This window comes from Micromys minutus, assembly GCF_963924665.1.
Source record: "Micromys minutus genome assembly, chromosome: 18".
NCBI classification, from domain to species: Eukaryota; Metazoa; Chordata; class Mammalia; order Rodentia; family Muridae; genus Micromys; species Micromys minutus.
In genome coordinates this window covers 43,323,415-43,344,332 of record NC_137953.1, presented here as the reverse complement: position 1 = coordinate 43,344,332, position 20,918 = coordinate 43,323,415, and positions in this window count along the sequence as shown.

Genomic DNA, 20,918 nt, shown 5'->3' with positions numbered 1-20,918 from the left:
CAAGAATTCAAAGAGGTAACTAAGGCTAAGAATGGCTTGTATATCCAGTAAGGATGGATCAAGCTAGCAGCAAGCATGAGAGTTTGACTTGGACCAAAACTGTGTGACAATAGTGACTTAGACCTTAACAAATTAACATCAAGTGACAGAGGATTGGGAAAACAGAACAGATAACTCATGATTCCTTAGTTGTCACGGTGAGCAGGTGCTCAATTCCCAGCAACGCCAGCCTACTCTATACTGTGTCCAAGAATCTTTTCAGAAGGCTACAGCTTCGTCCTACATTCAACACAGCACCAGTGATTTGCAGAAACACTGGATGTAGAAAGAATCATTTCTTATAATCAAACCAACAGACAAAAACAGTGGGTATTTCTGACTGGAATTTTGGGGGACAGTAGCCTAGTTTCTGGGCTGAGTGAGGAAAAAATTACAAAGCTCTTAATTTTTCAATGCTGTGTCATTTCTTGAATAAATAACCAAATAAAAGGATACCCATCAAAGTCTTTCAGAGTTAAACCAGGGCAGTTTTCAGCTGTGTGGATAAATAACCTTAATTCCTATTAATATCAGCCACATCTGTCCCATCATGGAAGATCTAGAACTATTGTCATGCAAATTTAAAGTTTTGGGACACTTGCCATGAAAATTCTGAAAAATTTGTAATTTTAAGTATTTTCAAAAGTAGTGCTCAATAATCAAGGTGGTACAGCACATTCTGCTGCAATGGCTTGACCTAACAACACTTTTGTTAAAGAATAATGGGAGAGAGTAAATATTTGACTACATGCAATATCAGTCTATTTACCCTTAGAACTTCAGAAGAATTTGTAAACAAAGATAATTGTCATGGAGCTGTGGGACAACCATCTGTAGTTTCCATGCATGGTAGATGTATGTCAGATTTGGAAGAAGCAGGAAAGCTTAGGCTTGCATTGAGGATCCTATGAATGTTTGCTGTCTGATGATGGGTTGGACTCATAAGCAAAACCAATGTTGCAGGCACGCTACCCAAGATCCCACTCCCATTTCCTGAGCCAAGTATTGAGTGCTGTATTCTGACCATTTCCATCACATCCTGGAGGCACCTGGTGACTTCATGATGCTGGAACAAAGTGATTAGGATCAGTTATGGTTTGAAATGCAAAATTCCCCTACAGGTTCACCCTGTCCCTCAACTGATACAGCTATTATAGGTGACTATGGGATCTTCAGGAGGTGGGGCACATCAGATGGATGTCCATCACAGGGGTGGGACTTGTAGGTTGTAACCTGATACCAGTTGTGGCATAATCTCTGTGTCTTGCTCTGTGAAGAACCTTTGTTATGATGTGAAGAACTTCGTCCATGTGATTCCTTTCTGAATGCTTCCCTACTTTCCCATTGTGGTAGAATGAGACCCCTGAAACCATGAACCAAATAAATCTTTCTTTCATTAGGTTGCTTCTGTCAGAAATGGGATCAAAATGTCATAAAAGTCAATTGGGATCCAAGTTTGTTTCAGTTATTCATTCTCACTATCAACCCTGCTCCTGCAATGACATCTTACCAAACTCCAATAAAATTAAATTTTTCTTAAGCTGTAATGAACCCCACTGATTAATGTATTCATTGAATCTAGAGTAAAACACCTGGGGTATTTAGAGAGTAGCCCACATATGACTTGGGAGATAGCAACCAAGAAACTGAGACAGAAAACCTCTGAGTCTTATTTCTTGCTATAGAATTAATTTACAACCATTAACAACTGAGCCTAAGAGAATCAAACTAAAACATGAGAGAATTTCAAGATTCTCTATCATTCATGTAATCCATGTGTGTTTTTGTTCAGTGTGTATTCAACAGTAATGGATGAATAAAGTGTGTGTAAATGCATTGCATATAGCCTCCTCAATTTTTACAGAATAAAATTCTAAGTAATAGGACCACACTGTATTATACATTAAGGGTCCATGTTGTCTGCTTGTTTTGTTTTGTTTTGTATTTGTAGATAAAAATAATGAGACTCCTTGCAATCAATGATGTCAGACTCAAGGATATCAGGAATATTCATCAAAAAATTCTGGAAGAAGTGGTTTTTATTTTATGGTTTACCTACGAATTGAAAGTAAAAAATCAGTAACTTCAATGCACCAAGCCTAACATCTAATTGAATGACAAAATAAACCACAGGAGATCAAGTTAATATGGAGTTGGTAACAACAGCAAGAGGAGCTGACACTCATGCTGGCAGAGGGATTGTCTCTGAATTTTAGTTAACAGGCCTTCATTGCACCCATTCTGCAAGCAACACAGTGCACCGGGTTGTTACAGTTGCCTGGAGACTGATTGAGCCTTCCTTCTGTTGTACTAGACCTGATGAGAGAAATAGGCCATTCCCAATTGCTAACTAACCTTACCATCACTCTCTCTTCAGAGGAAGGACACGGTTATTTATAGACCCTATTAATTTAGCTTAAATGATTCCAGCTACTGGCTATGTGTAATCAGCTTTTTCCTCCTTTCTGCTTAGAATTGGCTAAAAACACATTGGATAAGGGATTATAAAAATATATCACTTAAGAGCATCCGTAGCTGCCTCTAATGTCATCATGCAAGTTTGCTTACCAGACCACATAAAAAAATAGACTTCCTCCCTGCTCTGGGTTGGGAGATCAGATTGATCATGGGTGCTTAAAACATGTGGACAGGGAAAGGCTCTTAACTGAGAAGAGCCCCCTGATGTCACATTGAATGGATTCAGAGTGTCCTCTCCTGAATTTTCTAGCTCACAAAGCTAATTCACAGTAGGCAATCTTTAAAAAGGATTCCAGGGAGATGCCCATCAAAGATTAGGAAAGGGATTATTTGTGGATACCAGTGAAGGATTTGGTCTCTCCCTGGGTGACTAGCCTTCTGGTTAATGAAGTGTCCATTCTGTGATTTAATGTTCGGTAATAGCAATGGGAGGTTGTTGGCTTGCACTACCCTAAAGAGAGGGTTGGCAGAGAGAATTTGAGGCACTGTAGCAAAATTTCCTTTTTGACAGTGGGGCCAAGCCAGGGTTGTTTTGTCATTAACCTGGTTGGCCCCTAGGAATACAATGCTGGGGATGGACTCACCTCACTGTCACTACAAGTGTCTTTCTTGACCTCTAATGAAGGAAGTGGAAGGGGGAACTGTAGTTATTTTTTGTTTGTTTTAAAATAGTTTAATAAATAGCAAAAACATTCGTGTGTGTGTGTGTGTGTGTGTGTGTGTGTGGTGTGTGTGTGATGGAAGTAGAAAGGGAACCATGAAATGGGAAGAAAGGATCCTAAGTAAGGCAAGGGTAATAAAAGAAAAGTAAGGTGACAGCACTCTTGTGACATGGAGGAGGGGCTACTGGGGGCAGGGGAGGGGGCAGTAGGGGAGGGGGCAGCAGAAGCAGTGGGTGGAGGGGATGCCCTCGCCTTGTGCACCAACTCACCAACTGAGAACAACAAATGCAATGAAACAGGAAAAAACAATGCCTTCGAGTTTCCACCCGTGGGCTTCAGTGGAGCCGAGAGCTCCACTTTAAAGAAAACGGGCATCCGTCTGACTTGTAGGTCTAAGTGGAAGTGGTCAGTACTGTTCTGCCCGTGGGAACTGTGTACCGGTCTGTGCCAGGTGCCGTTCTCAGCACCCAGGACACCAAGTCCTTCCTCAGTCAAGGCTTGCGTTGAAGTTCAATGCTGAAGATTTGCTTCCTTTTTTTTATATACCTGCCACTCTGACGGAGTCTTGTTTTACTTTGGGGGTAATCTATCACCATAAACATTATTTTTAAATGTATGGTAATATTTTAGCTGAAGCCTGAAAACATGAAGTTGTACATTAGCAAAATGCCAGTGTGATATTTTATATATGGATATTTTGTAATGTTTAAATCAGGTTAACTCATGCTCAGACGTATTCCTGCTAATTATTAACCCATAAAAATGATGACTGCTGCTCTCATCACTATATAAGAGACAGCAATCGCACAAACCTTCTAGCATTTAGCAATCGCCATCAGCTTCATGTATCTTCTCGTTTGGCTGTTGGGAGGAACCATTTCTGTCCTTCGAGATGGAGACATGATGTTAGACTCCGCCCTCTCAGCTTGATAAACCAAGGTTCTTTGGTGGATTTGCTTAGCAATTTATTTTTCACCACTCTCATTTTCTGAGGAACATGTTGATTGATCAGTTTGACTTAGCTCGGAGTGGGTCTTTCAGCATTAACGTCTCCAGACTCTCTTTCTGCAAACAGCCACTGCTACTATTTATTACAATGGCAGAATATGAAGTTGCACACTTCCTTTCATGTAGATGTGGTACCAGCCGTGACAAGGCCTTGTCTGCAACGTGGGCTCAGACAGACCTCGTACACGTCCCTTCAATATAATGATGGCAAATGGCTCAGCAGTTCCCATCTCTAAATAACGCCAGTTGAGAACTACTAAAGACCACCCACTCTGAACACTTAGGTACATTGTAGAAAAGAATATTTTGCCTTCACAACCGTAAGGTAGAGAAACAGCACAGGAGGTGTGTTCAATATGAGGAGGCATATGCAAGTGATTTGTCAGACTTCTGTAAAGAGCCAAGATGGAAAACATGCATTTTAAAGCAGTTCAGAATGAGGCTTCTCCCAGGACTATGGTGATTTCTATAAAGGAACGAGTCAGATGGGTTCGCTTTAGGGGAACTTTGCTGCCAACTAAGCCACGTGTTCTAATTCGGAGAGCAAAGGTGCTTGGATCTAACAGCTATGGCTGTTAGTGTAAACATCACTGTGGGTTCTTTTCAGTAATTTAGTAATCCGCTGTGTATCTTGACAGCAAACTTGATTTATTTGCAGTGGTTCCCTCACTCCCACCCCCCCCCCCCCAGAGTTGCCTAACAACTCCCCAGGAAACTTTTAAAAGCCACTAATTTAGAAGCAATTTTGCTTCTATGTTACATTCCTCGATTGGATGTGATGGAAATAATTGTCATATCCAGAGGGGGAATCATGACTCCAGGCAATCCATAAGCCTCAGATACCTTGGAAACAGCTTTGTTTGGTTAAAAGCCCTCGGTTGTAAGGACATGGAGGATGAAACCTGGAAGCGTGACTCAGTGACAGAACTCTTCAGCCAGTGCCCATATACCAAAGTAAGAGGAAAAGGTTCTTTTTCTTGTAACTTGATTAGACTTAGCCATGCACAGGAGTAAGACTCGCCTTTAGGTATGTCTGTGCGGTCGTTTCCAGACAAGATTGGCTAGAGAGAAAACACACACAGAGTGAAGGGGCCTCATCGCATAGGCTGGGTTGGGAATAAAAAAGGAAATGGGGAAAACTGCCAGGGCAGGCACGCTCTACCTGCTTCCTGCGCAGTAAGAGGAGAGAAGTCTCAACCACGGGCTCCTGATGCCTTGATGTTCTCTTTTACTCTGAGACCAAAATGTGGAGCTGCCTAACCTCGGACTGAAACCTATCTGATGTCTTGAGATCAGACAGGTTTTTCCTCCTCTCAAATTGTTTCGCTCAGATATCTGTCACAGAGAAAAGAAACTGCTAATCACACGCCCTACCTGTTTAATTAGGTAAGGCTGCGTGCTTATGTTCTACCTTCAAGCTTATTGAGTACTAAATAAAAACATTTAAACACCTAAGACCTGGGTGTCAAAAAATCTAAGGCACTTAGTAGTTTGGTATTTTAATGTGTAATTTTAAAATAAAGGAAATGAGAGTTCTCAAAAAGTGTAGAAGGTGACTTGTATAAGTCAGCTGGGTTATGCTTTATATATACCTAATAAGGTGCTAATATTTATGTCCATGTAGATAGTATTTGTATGTGTTTTTGGTGCATCATTAAAAGAAAAATAAACCTGGTGATTTCTGTTTCTGTGTAGCGTTCAAAGCTAAAGAATTACCATAGGCATTATTACAGTTAATAATATCTCATAATTTCTTATGCAATAGTTTACATAGAACTCTATTCAAAGAAATAATGAAAATTTGATTATTTTACATAAACATAACTCAACATATTGCTTCATCTGTTAAGTCATATAATAAATTGGTATATAACATTATTGATAAATTACTGCTTGGCAGTCCAGCAGATGTGTGTTAGTCATGTGCAGTAAAAAAAAATCAAGTGGAAGATGAAACAATAAACATCTCTTATGGATACTTGCACGGCATCGACAGCCACTCAATTCAGTTTCCTGTAGGAAATTAAATCTTCTTCAAAATATCTCAAAATAAGAATATAGTCAAAAATTCATTTATTGAAGTGAGCATGATCTTCCCTAGCTAAAATCCACATTTCCAGACTTCTTTGCAGAGTGCTTGATTAAATTGGCCATATGAATATGACATACTCAGTTTCCTAAATATGAACTTCATTCCCTGCGATTATTTTATTTTTTAAAGACGTGTTTATTCTTATTTTATGTACAGGGGTGTTTTGTCTGCATGTGTGAAATGTGGGGTAATACCCATTTGATAGGAGGTTATTATGTAATTAATTTAAGTCCTCCATGTATGTAGGATATTTTACCATCTCAAAAATATTTCAGAACACCCTATTTTATTTTAGTAACTCTTAAAATATGATTTTCTGTCATGGAATTTAACCCGTATCCTTGATCCTGTCCCTGGGATCGAACTCATGTTGGCAGGCTCAGTGGCAAGCACATTTATTTGCTGAGCCATTTGACTGACTGGGGATTAGATTAGATGACAAGTAAAAGGTACAATTGTTGGCCTCAGAGAACAGAGAAAAAAAATGATGCTATTTTGCTGCAGTTATTTTCCCTTGGGAACCTAATTGATTAGGTGTATTTCACATTTTCCCAACACTGGATGAAAGGTGGCTGGGGGGCCTCCCTACACAAATCAATTTTTTTCAGTGGCAAGATGGCCTCAGCTGTGCAGATACCCAGGAGGCTCTTTTTGTACAGATTTCCTTAGTGATTGAGCTATTACCATCAGTATCTTCCTAACTGGTTAATCTCCAGGTGGTAATCATTCAGAAATTATTTAGAAAAACTTTGCTGTCTCAAGCAGAGGTTGAAAAATAATTGTTTATTGTCTTTTGCTGAGATAGATGTGTCAGGTGTTTCTACAAAGAGCTCATCACAGTCAAGGTTGATGTGTATATGCTAGAAAAGCTCAATGTGCATCACTTCTGACTCTTTAAAGTGAGGCTACAACCTCAAGATTGTCCTATAACTAATTGTAAAACCTCCTGGTGCTAAAGTGATAATTTTATTCCCCCCCCTTCCTTCCTTCCTTCCTTTCTTCCTTCCTTCCTTCCTTCCTTCCTTCCTTCTTTCCTTCCTTCCTTTTTTTTTTCTTTCTAGTACAGAATAAAGTTTGTTCAGGTCATGGGGGAGTTAAGAGTGTAGTAGGGGCAGAGAGAGAGAGAAAAGAGAGGAATAGAGGAGTAGAAGAGTAGAGGCCGGCCATGAGCACGTGGAGAGAGGGGAGGAGGAAAGGGGGAGAGAAGGGGCAAAACGGGGGGAGAGCAAGGGAGCAAGAGCAAGAGAGAGAGAGAGAGAGAGAGAGAGAGAGAGAGAGAGAGAGAGAGAGAGAGAGAGAGAGCAAGAGCATTTTCTTCATTTCTTAAGTATTTCTCTTTCTATGACATTGTGTGCATGTTTGTGTGTGTGTGTGTGTGTGTGTGTGTGTGTGTGTGTGTGTATGTGTGTGTATTAGAGAACAACTAGTGGGAGGTTCTCTCCTTTTTCAATGTGAGTCTCAGTGGTCGAGCTCATGTCATTAGGCTTGGTAGGCGCTTGTGCCTTACTCACTGAGCTATGTCCCTGTCAAAAAGGAAAAAAGAAAGAAAGAAAGAAAGGGAAACAAAAGAAAGAAAGGAAGAAAGGGAATAGTATACAATATAAGTACCACAGTCAGCATGGTAAATAATATTTAATTGTTTCATGTTTAACTGTGTCTTTGGTTTATATGGATAACACTGGTGATGGTAAACTTCCAAAGGTAATATGGATACATTTAATATCAAAGTGTAAATAGACTTTGTTATATGAAGAGATGGATGGTAAAACACCAGGAGTAAATACAAATCCCATTATGAAAGCAAAAATCAGTTCTTTGGGAAGACTGAGGCCAAATCTAAGACAAGCAAATTGTGTTAATAGCTAAGCATTTAGTCTCAAAGTGTGCACTAGTTTAGACTAGAAACAGACTTACCCATGTTTTCAAAATATATGAACATCTTAATATTCTCTTCATTCTAAGGATACCAGGGAATCTCCTTGTTTCATAGAAGAGAGAGCCGCTCACAGAGGTGTAAGATTTCCACTGACTTTTGGGCAGGTTGTCTTCAAGAGGATCCATCCACACACAGTGTCTCATTAAAAGAAAACTTGCCAAGAAGAAAGAACAGCCTAAGCTAGGTTACTTGCAGACATAGCTCTATCCTCGGGAACATATACCTAATAAAATATTCTTTAACTTGAGCAGGAGCCATTTTCGGAAAAGGTCTAAGGATGCAGTGTGGGATGAAAACTCAGTGCTTGCTTTCTTGATAACAAAATGGCAGGCCTATTCAGAAAACTCAATGACAAAACTATCAGACCAGTTTGACCCTCAGCAGTAGTAGGGTCCCAAGAGAGAAAAATATAAAGAGGAAAAAAGATAGAGAAGAATGTTTGGAATCTGGAGGTCTGTACACACTATGGTTCATGCAAACAAGTTTATTAAGGAGCACAGTGTCTTATATACTATTTTCAGTCAGAAAATGGGATGAAGTCAGCAGAAACTCTCATACTATAGAATGAAGTCAGCAAGAAGCCAAACAACCAGGCAATGATGATGAAAGGCACATAGAGCATCTGAAGAGCATCGCAAGCTAAGCACACAGCTGCCTCAAGAATGATAACTACAGCGCTGTATAGTAGGTAGTATCAGCTTCTCTGGATCCAAGGCAGGAGCATCCCAAAAGTCCTGGTTGCAGGTCATCATTGTCTCTGCCAGGCATATTTGTGGTTTTGAAAAGAAACTATGTTCCTTCCTCAAACACCATTGTCTTCGGGAAAACCTCAGTAGATCTGACCCTCAACATTAAGTTTATTGGTATCTTACAAATAAGCTTCCCAATGCATGGAAAATTTTAATTTTGTATAAATCTTAGGAACCTAAACACATTCATTTATTCATTTAACATTTTTTTTCTTCAAGATCAATATCTAAGGTATGGTATTAGAACATACCAAGCTCTCTTTGACATACAAGTTAGATAAGGGTATGCTGATTGTCATGAAAGCATGGAGAAAGCCAAACTTGTCCTAGCTGCAGGAAGGATGCAGCGGACCTGGGCCTCTGAAAGGATGAATTGAATAAGCACAGAGGACTCCAGAGTTGCCAAGATGCCTGATGATTTTTTAACCTTTGTTCTTTGTTTTCTGGGGCTGACCTTTTGTTAATGATATTTTGCTGCAACCCAGATTCGTGTTGCCTCAAATGTTATGTTATTTTTAATCCCATAGAACTTTCCTGGTAATTTTGTAATGGTCTGTTAGAATTTTAAATACACTAGAAACTGGTCTTTTAAAAAAACACTTCAAAGAATTTAAAGGAGAGAAAAATATTGACCTTTATAATAAATTGATAATGTTATAAAAAATATACCCTAGGGAACACGGGAAATGGTCCACTTAGAGTTGGACACTAAAAAATAAAGCTCTTTAATGTATCTCATAAATATATTTTCGATGCCTTTCAAATGGTGAGAGAGCAGTGCAGGGCATTTTTTTCATCCATAATAATTACAATTTTTCATCTCTTCTATCTGCCTAGTATAATTTGTACATGACATTTAGGTTGGACATTTTCATTTCCCATTGCTAAATACAGAAGCATCTGAAGTGTCAACCAGACCTTATTTATTGAAATCATGTTGATCCTAGCATTGTTCTACACAGATATGATTTGTACGGGGCTCTCTCTTTTAGAAACTGGTCAAATGGACCGAGGCAAATAGGTGACCATGGTGATTGCTGTTTTAACATAGAAAGAATGCACAGTCTTTTTGAATATATATTAAAGGGCATCCTGTGAGCTGGGTTTGGGATGGACAAGTTTCCTAAAGGTGTTACTTGTTGCAGTGTCTTCAGGATACTCCTCTGGTGCTCCTGCTATGGTCCTCCTTGGTTTTAGTTTCATATGTACTTAATGGAAATGAAGTTGATACTGTGGTAGTAACTAGTCTAAAAAGAAGAAAAGAGCTACGAGTGGATGGGAAAGTTGGGATTGGGTGTTAAGGATGGATGATGAATTGGACAGGAACCCCAATGAGGAGCTAGACAGCAGCTAAGTCATCAGCTCATGGAAGCCATCAATGACTTAGTACTGTTTATAATACTGGCTGACCAAAAACTTATTCCTTTAGACTTGGGTGATTGTGTGCTTTTATCCATGGAGTTGTTGATTACATGCCCTTGGTACCTAATTCTATCTCTCTTTGAGAAACCCCTATTTTTCCCGAACAGAGCTACTACATGTCACATTGGTGAATAGAGACCGCACACTAACATGTTGCATATTCTTGATTTACCATATCAGCAATGCTGGTGTGAGGAGTTCAGGCAGAATTGTATCTGAAATTTCCTTGTCCATTGTCTCCCATGAATGTGTTTATGATATTCTTTGTATACCAGAGATCAGAAAGAAAATACATTCCCCTAAACAGTTTTGCACTGAAGCCTGTTTCCACTCAAAAAGTTTCATACTAATATTTTCCCCACAATTTTCTAAGGAGTGGTTTTCCACAATCTAGTTTAGCATCTTACTAGAGGGAGGAAACAGACTCAATGCCAAACATCCATGTGTGGAACCTGTACCTCCAGCTGCGGTATTCCACAGAATCTTAATTATCCCTTCCTTGACCTGGATCAGAACCTCATGCCCTTGCTTTCATAGGCTGGGCAAAGCTTTATCCAGTGGAAGCATACAGACAGATGCAGGGATTGAATGGAGTGCCTGTAAAACATGTTATCTATCCCCAGTCTTCACCTAGCCAGATCTTCCCAAGGATTGCAGAGACAGGAGAGCAGTAGAATACGAAACAAATACAACACGGGTTTAACTACTAACGGGGGTCTCAGCATACATGCCAGAGCCTCTTGCAGTAGCAGAAGACACTTGCCAATGATTTTTCTTAGGACAAGAGACAAGGAATTCAGTATAGATAATAAGACTATGACATCAGGTACAGGTGCCCTCTACACAAATGTCAGTCTCGTTGGAACTGGTTTCTGGCAGCTTAGTGGAGACTTGGCTGTACTGGCCTTTCCATCAAGGCTTGGCAGGTATGGAAGGTTGTGCTCCCGAAAGGAGCCAACAGCAGATTTTCCTTTTTGGGTCTTAAGAGATACTGAACCTGTAGACAACAAGGACATACAAAAATAAAATGACATGGAATTTTCTGTAGCATGTGCAAAAATTTCTCCAGAATGGGATCTAGCTCTTATGGAGACATATGAGCATCCAGGTAGTACTTCCAACATGGAGTCCTCAAATATTTGTTCTAGTTGAAGCTAAATGCTCACTAAGAGAATTTATAACCTCTTTTTATTTCAAAGCAAGTTGTTTTATATGTGATATAAATATCATTTTATTTAAGATTGACATTTATTTTGTACCATAGCTTTGTGATGTGAACAGCTCTGGGTGCCATATACATTTATAGAATAAAAGGAATAATTTATTCTTGTAGCAGCAGTCTGCTATGATCTATCTGGTTGTAGAACTCCAGCTGGTTCTGAGAGAGACTCTCTGGGGAGCAAGACTTGGCACATGGCTCTCATAGATGACAGAATAGCAGCCTCGGTGGCATATGTGAGTGGTGTTCTCTTTTTACATTTAATTACAGCTCTTGACTTTGAAAGGAGCTGGGGCACTTAACATTTGCCAGGTATTAAAAGTTACACCAGAAGCAGAGTGCTGGAGGTTCGGCATCCCATCTCTCATGGGACTCAGTGGCATTTTGGCTCTCCTGATGAGTCAAAGGTTCCAGGATCTAGTTGGCTCACCTTCTAACTTGACCCTAAATAATATGAGTCTAAATCTCAGTGGACTGGAAAAATTATCATATATGCAAATGTAATGCTACTGAACCAACACCATTAGATCAAGTCCCAAGGAGAGAATTTTGGTAGTCCCTGCTCTTTCTGGCTCCTACGGCAGCATCTCTTGACTGCTTTTATTATCATACCCCTTCACTGACAACATTGCTGTGTCCTTGCAGTAACATTCTGATTGGTTATCTGGGAAGCCTTTTACATTCTTATGAATAGACTTGAATTCTCTTTTTAAACTTAACAGATTTTAAAAATTGGATACTTTCTTTACTTAAATTTCAAATGTTATCCTCTTTTCTGGTTTCCCTTGTTCCATCATCCTCTCCCCTGCCTCTTTTAGAGTGCTTACCCACCCACCCGCCCACTTCCCCCCACCACCCTACCCTGACATTCCCCTAAACTAGGGCATTGAGCCTTCACAGGACCAAGGGCCTCTCCTCTCACTGATGCTCTATAAGGCCATCATTTGCTACATATGCAGCAGACCTGAATTCTTGTATTCAAAAGAATAGTTCTTGAGTCTCTCATTCATAGTTGTCCTGTGAAACTCAGGATGCAGCCCCTCCAATCTACAGTAATTCTATACAATAACAGCCTAATAGTCCAAGATAAAAGAAAAGAGAAACATATAAGAAATAATAGCAAATTTTACTCAAGATTTGTTGGAAACTTCATTGCTAAAGAAAACACAAACTAGACCTTCACTGAGTATTTAGCATGTTTCCAGAACCTTTTGCATTAGATAAATATGGATGACATCCTCAAAGTGTGTTTGAGATAATCAGTTGTTTTGGTCAGTTTTCTAGAATACATCTTTGTTCCAGATGTCTGTACTTTGGTCCCATGAGAGTACTGTACATCCAAACTATTATTTTGTGAGTTTTAAGCCTTTTTTTAAAAAATAGATGAGTCAATCTTGGCCCATGTGACTTAGTTTGCAAATGGCTGCATATGACATTAACCATTTCTAGAAAGTAGATTCAGGCATCTTTGTGCAGGTGATGATCTCTTAACTTCTGTTGTGCCATAAAAAAAAAAACACCTCTCTTCTATAGAGAAACTATGTCTTCATCCTGGATGATGTCACAAGGGAGCAGAGAGCCTGCCTGCTCCTTCTGTAAGGCCACAACAGATACTTATCTCACAGGACAAAGGTCCACAATCAAGACAGAAACTTTTGTTTAGAGTGACTAAAATTTTGTAGGGTCACTGTGAGGTGGCATAAATCTAATGCTGACCATGAAGACTCAGATATTGTTGGAGTAGAATGGAGTCTGGGTTATAAAGAGTGATCCCTTCCACAGCTATAACCAGGACATGCTTGGCAGCACATAAGCAGGTGAGTTTATTGTCTTAGTTTTCACAGATGCAGGAAAGTAGACCATGACGCTGGTACTGTCAAATTTGAATGACTAGAGCAAAGACAATTCTTCACCATTCATATTCTCCTCTAACCCTTATCTACTGAATGATTATTATGTCTGAGGTTCAGTGTTTCACAGGAAGCTCTGACTGCCTAGGGAGGTATAGACTGTCCTGCACCTTCTAAAATCTAAAAGGTGTAGCTTGTATATATGTGATAATCCTATTACTATGGAAGTAAGCTCTAGATATAATATGCACATTAAGAAAAATTTAAAAGACTTTTGAGTGAGCTATTTGTAAAATTTGGAATAGTATTCAAACTAAGGCAGGGGCTATATTCTATTGTAACATGTGTTCCTGAATGTTATGTTGGAAGTGCTGTCAATATCTTCCCAAGAGCCAGTTTGCTTTGGATACTAGACTTAGTGACATCAAATGTTAGGAAAATTCACCAGAGAGAGGTGGGAAGTAAGAGGAGGGGAAAGGGTAGGGAGAAAAGTAGGAAGAGAGGGGGTGAAGGTAGAGGGAGAGTGAGGGAGGGACATAGTCCTCATTTGATATAGGGTATACACTATTTTATGGTTGCTACAACCAATTAGAGTTATGATTTAATCAAACTGAATTTTTCTTGTAGATAATAGAGAGTTTTTGAAATTAGAGCAACATTTTCAAAGATAGTCTTAAGGCTATGGATCTGGCATTGGTACACAGAAGACACAAGAGCTGAAAAAGGTTTTGTCCCAACCTTTACTCAGAAAATTGGACAGAGTACTATCTGAAGACCCACTTATTCCACTTCTGGGCATATACCCCAGAGAAGCTCCAACATACAACAAAGACACATGCACCACAATGTTCATAGTAGCCCTATTTATAATAGCCAGAAGCTGGAATGAACTCAGATGTCATTCAGTAGATGAATGGATACAAAAATTGTGGTATATTTACACAATGGAGTTCTACTCAACTATCAGAAACAATGACTTTATAAAATTCTTAAGAAAATGGATACATCTAGAGAATATCATCCTGAGTGAGATAACCCAGTCACAAAAGAACAGACATAATATGCAGTCACTGATAATTGAACACTAACCCCAGAAAGCTCTGAACACCCCAGAAACAACTCACAAACTATATGAAGTTCAAGAAAAAACAAAGGCCAAAAAATGATGAAAAACCATTATGCTTAATCTTTACACACCAAGAAAACTATGACTATTTCCAAGTTCCATCTTGTTTTACATGTATTTTATGCCCATTGTAACTAGTAAGATTTTAATGCACACTATCAAACCTTTAAAAAAATCAAGTACTGACAAAAATGTATTTGTATACTTTTATGCAAAAATGCTTAAAATCTGTCCATTTATATTTTTTTAAAAATAAAGTTGTTCAATTAAAAAGGAGCTGAAAAAGTGCCGTGGGAAATGGACAGAAACCTTTAAAATAGTTCAGGAAGTGGGGATTGAGGGTTGGAGCTGAGCAGTGGTGGAGATGTAAATTGATGGAAAAGGCATCACAGCACATTTTAGAGAATCCTGTGATTTTGACCAAGGTCAATGTGTCTGGCCCTTAATAGAGACTCTTTAAATGTTAAGTAAAATTAACACCCAACACAACATTCGTTCTTGCATTTGGTTCTTTGTCTTTCTTCTGCTGTGGCCTGATGAACCTTTCTTTATTGTTGGCAGCTTTTCTTTGCTCAGACCTACATGTGGGTTTTTTAATGTTTTTGTATTAGCCTTTTAAATGTTCTCAGAAATAAAGTAGCACAGACTGGGGAAGTTATAGAAACGGCTTTATTTTCCCTCATGGTTCTGCAGGGGCAAGTATTTAGCTCCTTGCTGGCAAAATGTTGACCGAAAAGGTGTAGGACACCATAGGACAGATTTGTCAAGGCATGGCAGGGAGTGTGTATGTATGTATGTGTGTGTGTGTGTGTGGGGGGGGGGGGGGGAAGAATTAATGAGAATCTGTGTTTATGAGTGTGTATGTATGTGGGATGTGTTTCCCTCATTGTGTCTTCTTTCTTCTTACAATGTTATTAGGATTCTACAATAAAAGTCCTACCATAATAGCCTTATCTTAAAGCACTCCCAAGCTTCCCCACTCTAACAAACAAAGTCAGGTAAGTTTCTAACCAAATAACTCAAAATGGGAATTGTCTATATCTGAATATTTGAAGCTGTGGGTGACACTTGAGTCATAGTCAAAAGGACAGCATTCCCTGCATTCCACCCTTCTTTCCCTTCTTCAGCCAGGGTAGTTGACAACCAGCCTAGAAGTTGGGATTACAGAACTCTCTCAGTTGATAGGTGCAGGGAGGACATATTCACCCACCTCTTCCAGATGGCAGGTACTTGGCTCTGCTCCCAGAGACTATTCCTGTCCTGAAAATATTCATAATCATTGTGTGCTTATGTAGTTCATTTCAATAGTATTTTATAGACGGACCCAAGATGAACTTCAGTATGTCCGTCAAACTAATTGCACAGCCTAACAGCAAATTCATTCCCTTTAATTGAAAGTCTTCGAGGTACCTCCCCTGAGCATATGCTTGCTAATGATCAATAGTCACCAGAGATGATTTAACATTTGTGTACACACAAGATGACACACCATAATTCACAGAAATGCCAATGTTTTGAAATAATCACAAACAGTAATGAGTGTGCTGTCAATTTTTATATAATTACCCCAGATCTATCACCACATCATTGAACATGGAAATGCATCAGTGCATAACAAATGTGCATCATCTGGTGATCAATATCTTATTTCAAGTGCACATGTGTTACTGTGTAATTACGGTGTTACATTTTCTGATGGGTTTTTCTGTTCATCTCTGCAACATTTCCATAGTGGGCAGAAGTCCACACAGCATCTACCTGGGTTTAATTGAGTAGAAGAGTCACAATCAGTGCATGATTGATATGTTTAATTTAAACTTAAACGTTAATTATGACTTGAGACTCTACTTACATGGTTTAATTTGTTCATTTAAAATAGTCCCTTCTCTTCTGTCTAGCCATATTGTGACCTAAATGAATTTTATTTTCTGTGCCTTGGCTTTGATTTTGTTTTTAAATGTATTTCTTTGTGTTTCTATCCCCTTACGCTCTTAGCTGTTTTATTTAGTAGCTATTTTATTTAGCTTTCTCTGTCTTAATGATTCTCTTCATCTTCACTAAGTTAAATTGTGAGGTCAATTTCCACTATCCACTCATTACCCAACATAAAAGCACTCCTCCAACAGGTTAACCATACCTTTTTATGTGACCAGTTTCTCTGAGACCTTTCTGCTGGTTTTGGAATAATCACAGTAGTATCTGCCTTAGGTTCCCAGCCATTCTGACCTAATCTCATTTCTTGTAAAGGGTCATGGCATGGGCTTGGTCAAAGAGCAAGAAGGCAGAGCAAGCAGTCAGGTCTCCTGTCACCAGGCCATTGAGAGCACTGCAAGTATTCCCCACAACACTGCTCAAGAATGTTGCTATACAGACAGTTATCTTTAAAAGTTATATACTAATTGGTTTCTTTTTGTAAATGACCACTCCCAGAATTAGTAGTCTAGTAAAGCTCTCACAAGAGACCCCCTGTAGTCATAAATCTAAGAAACAAAGAGGAAATTCTTGAAGGAAACTTATGGAGGGAGTCAGAAACCCAATGACCCTTCAGGACATTTTTCAGACACATGAAGTGGGAGTTGAGGGGCTGTCTCTGACATGGCCCATAGGCACAGCATGCGCACTGTAGTCTGTAGAAGGGAGTTGTAGCTACAGTATGCTCTTCCCACCCTCTTTAATCAGTTCTCCTGGACTCATAGCTTCTTGTGGGCCAAGGGAATCCAATATTTAGTTGAGAGCACAGACTATGTCAGAAAACAGATGCTCCTGGGACAACTCCCATTCAGCACTGTTTCTGGGACTAGTTAGGTGATTCTGTTCTTCTCTGACAGACCAATTGATCATTTTGGTCCACTCATTTTTTTGCCAAGGTGAACACACAGTTCCATCTTACATGCACAGTCTTGAATTAATCTCTCATGATGACTGAACCTGTTTTCTGATCTCTTCTTTGGCTTTTCCATCACCCACAGAGATTTTAGAATTCTGCCTGATGATGTCTCATCCATGTACACACTTTCTTATTCCTAAAGCCCCCAGCTCCTTTGCCTCCTGTGTATTGTCTGTACTTCATTCAGACACAGGATTTTGCATGAAAACCAAACAAGTCTTCTTCTTCTTCTCTCTCTCTCTCTCTCTCTCTCTCTCTCTCTCTCTCTCTCTCTCTCTCTCTCTCTAGCCTGTTCATCCTGTGTTATATAAGGCTTGGTTAGATCTTGAATCAGCATTTAAACACACAGTGAATAGAGTTTTAAAGGGTTCAACAAATCTTTTTTGCTATCTCAGGCTGGAAATTGTTGCATCATGTCACCGAGGTTTCTTTGTCTGGTGATTTGATTATTTAGTATTTTCATTCACCTTTGGAATGTAGTGCCACAGGACAAGGGTCATATCTTGTTCTGTTCATAGTATGTATGATATGTTCTTTCTTTTTCTCTCTGGGCATGAATGTGGATATTTATATTAGTTATTATAGTCATAATATACACATTTAATGACTTAATTATAGTAATAGATAGATTAAAAACCCTTAACAGATCCTTGCATTTCTTCTTTGAAGTTATTTTATCTGTAGACAGAAGGACACTTGGCCAATATGAACACTGGTATCTCAAGTAATAATTTCTTAAAAGAGTTTTGAACTTTTTTTTTTAATATAAACTTGATCCTTAACATTATAAATTAACACATCATAAAACCCAAAATTTTACAGAACTTTTTAAAATATATTTTTAGGACAGTGATGTATTTATGTCATAAATAAGGAAGGCAGAATTAAATAATGTCACGGATCTCCACAAGGTTAACGTTTGAACCCAGAATCTCTTTCTTTTAGGACAGAGTTCTTCCCACAATGAAAGAACTATTGTTTCTGTATAAAATGACACTATATTTTAATAGAGATTACTGTGTAATATTTTCTCTTAAATGCAATTTTTCATTCCTGTGAAATACTTAAGTTTTTATTTCAATCATGCTTTTTCAGTAAGAAAGTAATAGAAATGAATGAGAAAAATGTATCTAGTTACCTGGAACATTAATTTACATGGATTTTTATGACCCTGCTGTAAACTATCGTGCTATGGTAATTTCTTCCTGACTTCAGATTCACAATTTCTGCCTTCCAGATAGAGGTTTTCAGGCATCCTTATGATGAACATCATATGAGGATGTTGTTGTTCATGAAGACAGAAGATATGAAACACAGTCATGCACCTTGAACTCAAATTTCATGAAATAAATACAAGAGCACTAAAATTTGCTTTGCTCATCCTTGTGTGGTCAAACAATATTTGAATATCCAGAAGACAAGTAAATAATATTTCATAACTCTAAGTTTGTCTAACTCATCATTTGAAAGCATTCAGCCAAGCTCAAATCAGCCGTGGTCTTCCTTCTCCCCTGGGCATTAGACTAAAAATACTGCATGCACTCCTAGTTGCATGGCTGAAGGCACTCCCTCTGCCCCTTTCTGGCCCACAGGACCATGCTGCCTACTCTTATCACAGTGTTCTGAGGCCTCCAGGAGCCTTCAACCTCCTAGCAACGAGCTCTGCATTTGTGCAGTAGCTTCCCCACCAAGTGAAAGAAAAGACTAATGCTTTTAGCATAAAGAAAAAGAATCCTGCTGGACTTTTATGTACTTCAAAGAGAATAGCTTCTTGTCATTTACCTTTTAGGGGGGCAGGGTTATTTGAAAACTCATGTTCATGATATGTAACACTAATAATTAAAAAATATTTCATTTGAACAGTGTTTTAAAAACTTAAGTGTATAAAGCTTAAATTGTTCAAAAGTTCCTTTTCTAAGTTTTCATTTAGAGATCTACAAAAATATTAAGGTGCTAAATAGCTAAGAAAAAAACCTTCTAAAGCTGCAACTGAGCAAATCTGGATTAAATAAGAGATCCATTTTTGTAAGCCAACACTCTGTACTTGAGCATTGTGCTCTGGATATGCACATTTAAAAGTACCGTTATATATTCTTTGGGAAAATAGAAATTTCCTTCAGTGTTTTGTTGGTTTACATCTGAAATAGAAACAAAACTCATTTTTGGGGATGTTCAGTGTTATTTGGTGGTGACATTGAACACAACATTTGATAAGAGTGATGCAGGGATATAAAGAAGTGGTGCATTCACTTCCAAGTTCCTTACAAAAATCATGTTGATGGAAAAGCTCCTTAATGTGAAAGACATGTGGTCATCATGAAATCCAAGTGTTTACATTTATTTCACCCTGCAACATGAGTAAAGATGATGCCTGGATCAAACACTGGTCTCCAATATGAAGGAATTCAACGTCTGCCTTCGTGGCTCATGGTCATGGGTTCAGACACACTGCTGTCTCTATCCCATCATCTGCTTAATGGATGTGTCATGAGTCATTATAACTTAAAATGAAGCTGCTAAAAAGGAAGCTTTGAGAACTGCCCTGAACACATTACCCTTAATCAGAACTTCAACAACTTAAATTTAAATGATAGCTAACATAGCTTTAAAATTTGAAAAAAAAATCATAATAACATCCAAAATTATTTTTTAAAGCCAAACGAAGTGTAGAGCATTTGGGAACAAATTAAACCTCTTTCATGTTCCTAGAAATTGATAATAGATAAAGTGCTCAAAAGAAATAATGACAGAGTACATGGAAAGTTTTGTGAAAAGAGACATGTGCAGACAATGATCTCTCTTTCTATACCCATGTGAAATCCAGCAACACGAGTCCTGTAAGTGTTCTTTATATTAAAGGTAATTTCAGTGAGTACAGATATTTTCTACTTCTGTCTGACAAATAAGCCAGATTTTGGTTTTACAAAATAAATGAACTTTGTTGCTTTTTATAGTGATGGCATTGAAATAATTTAGGGATAAATTTATTGTAACAATATCAGGGTGAAGGCTCATGACTAGCATCCAGGTTTGCCCGTGTGGATGCTGGTGCTACTTCATCACTCCCTTAATAGCAGTTTCCATCCAGATGCTCTGCATTGGTGTGGTGCCTTAGTGGAGCTCTTTGAGGGTGGAGTATGACACATTTGTTGTCAGTTGAAGGTCAAATTAGGGATCTTTGAGATCCAGATTTAAGAACCTTTTCATGTGAGTATTCTGTTTTGTTCTCCCTGACTTTACAAATAATGATTTTCCTCTATATTAAAGAAAAAATGTATATTACCTGTATCACTTAAAGAATCACATAAAAACCTATGAACATACATAAAGAATTCCTAAATAAAAAACACAGTATCTTCAAATTATGTATTTTATAATTTTCTTTAAAGTTCTAAACCTAATTTTGAACAAATAATTTCTAAGAGCTCAAGAACATTTAGCAATAAAAGT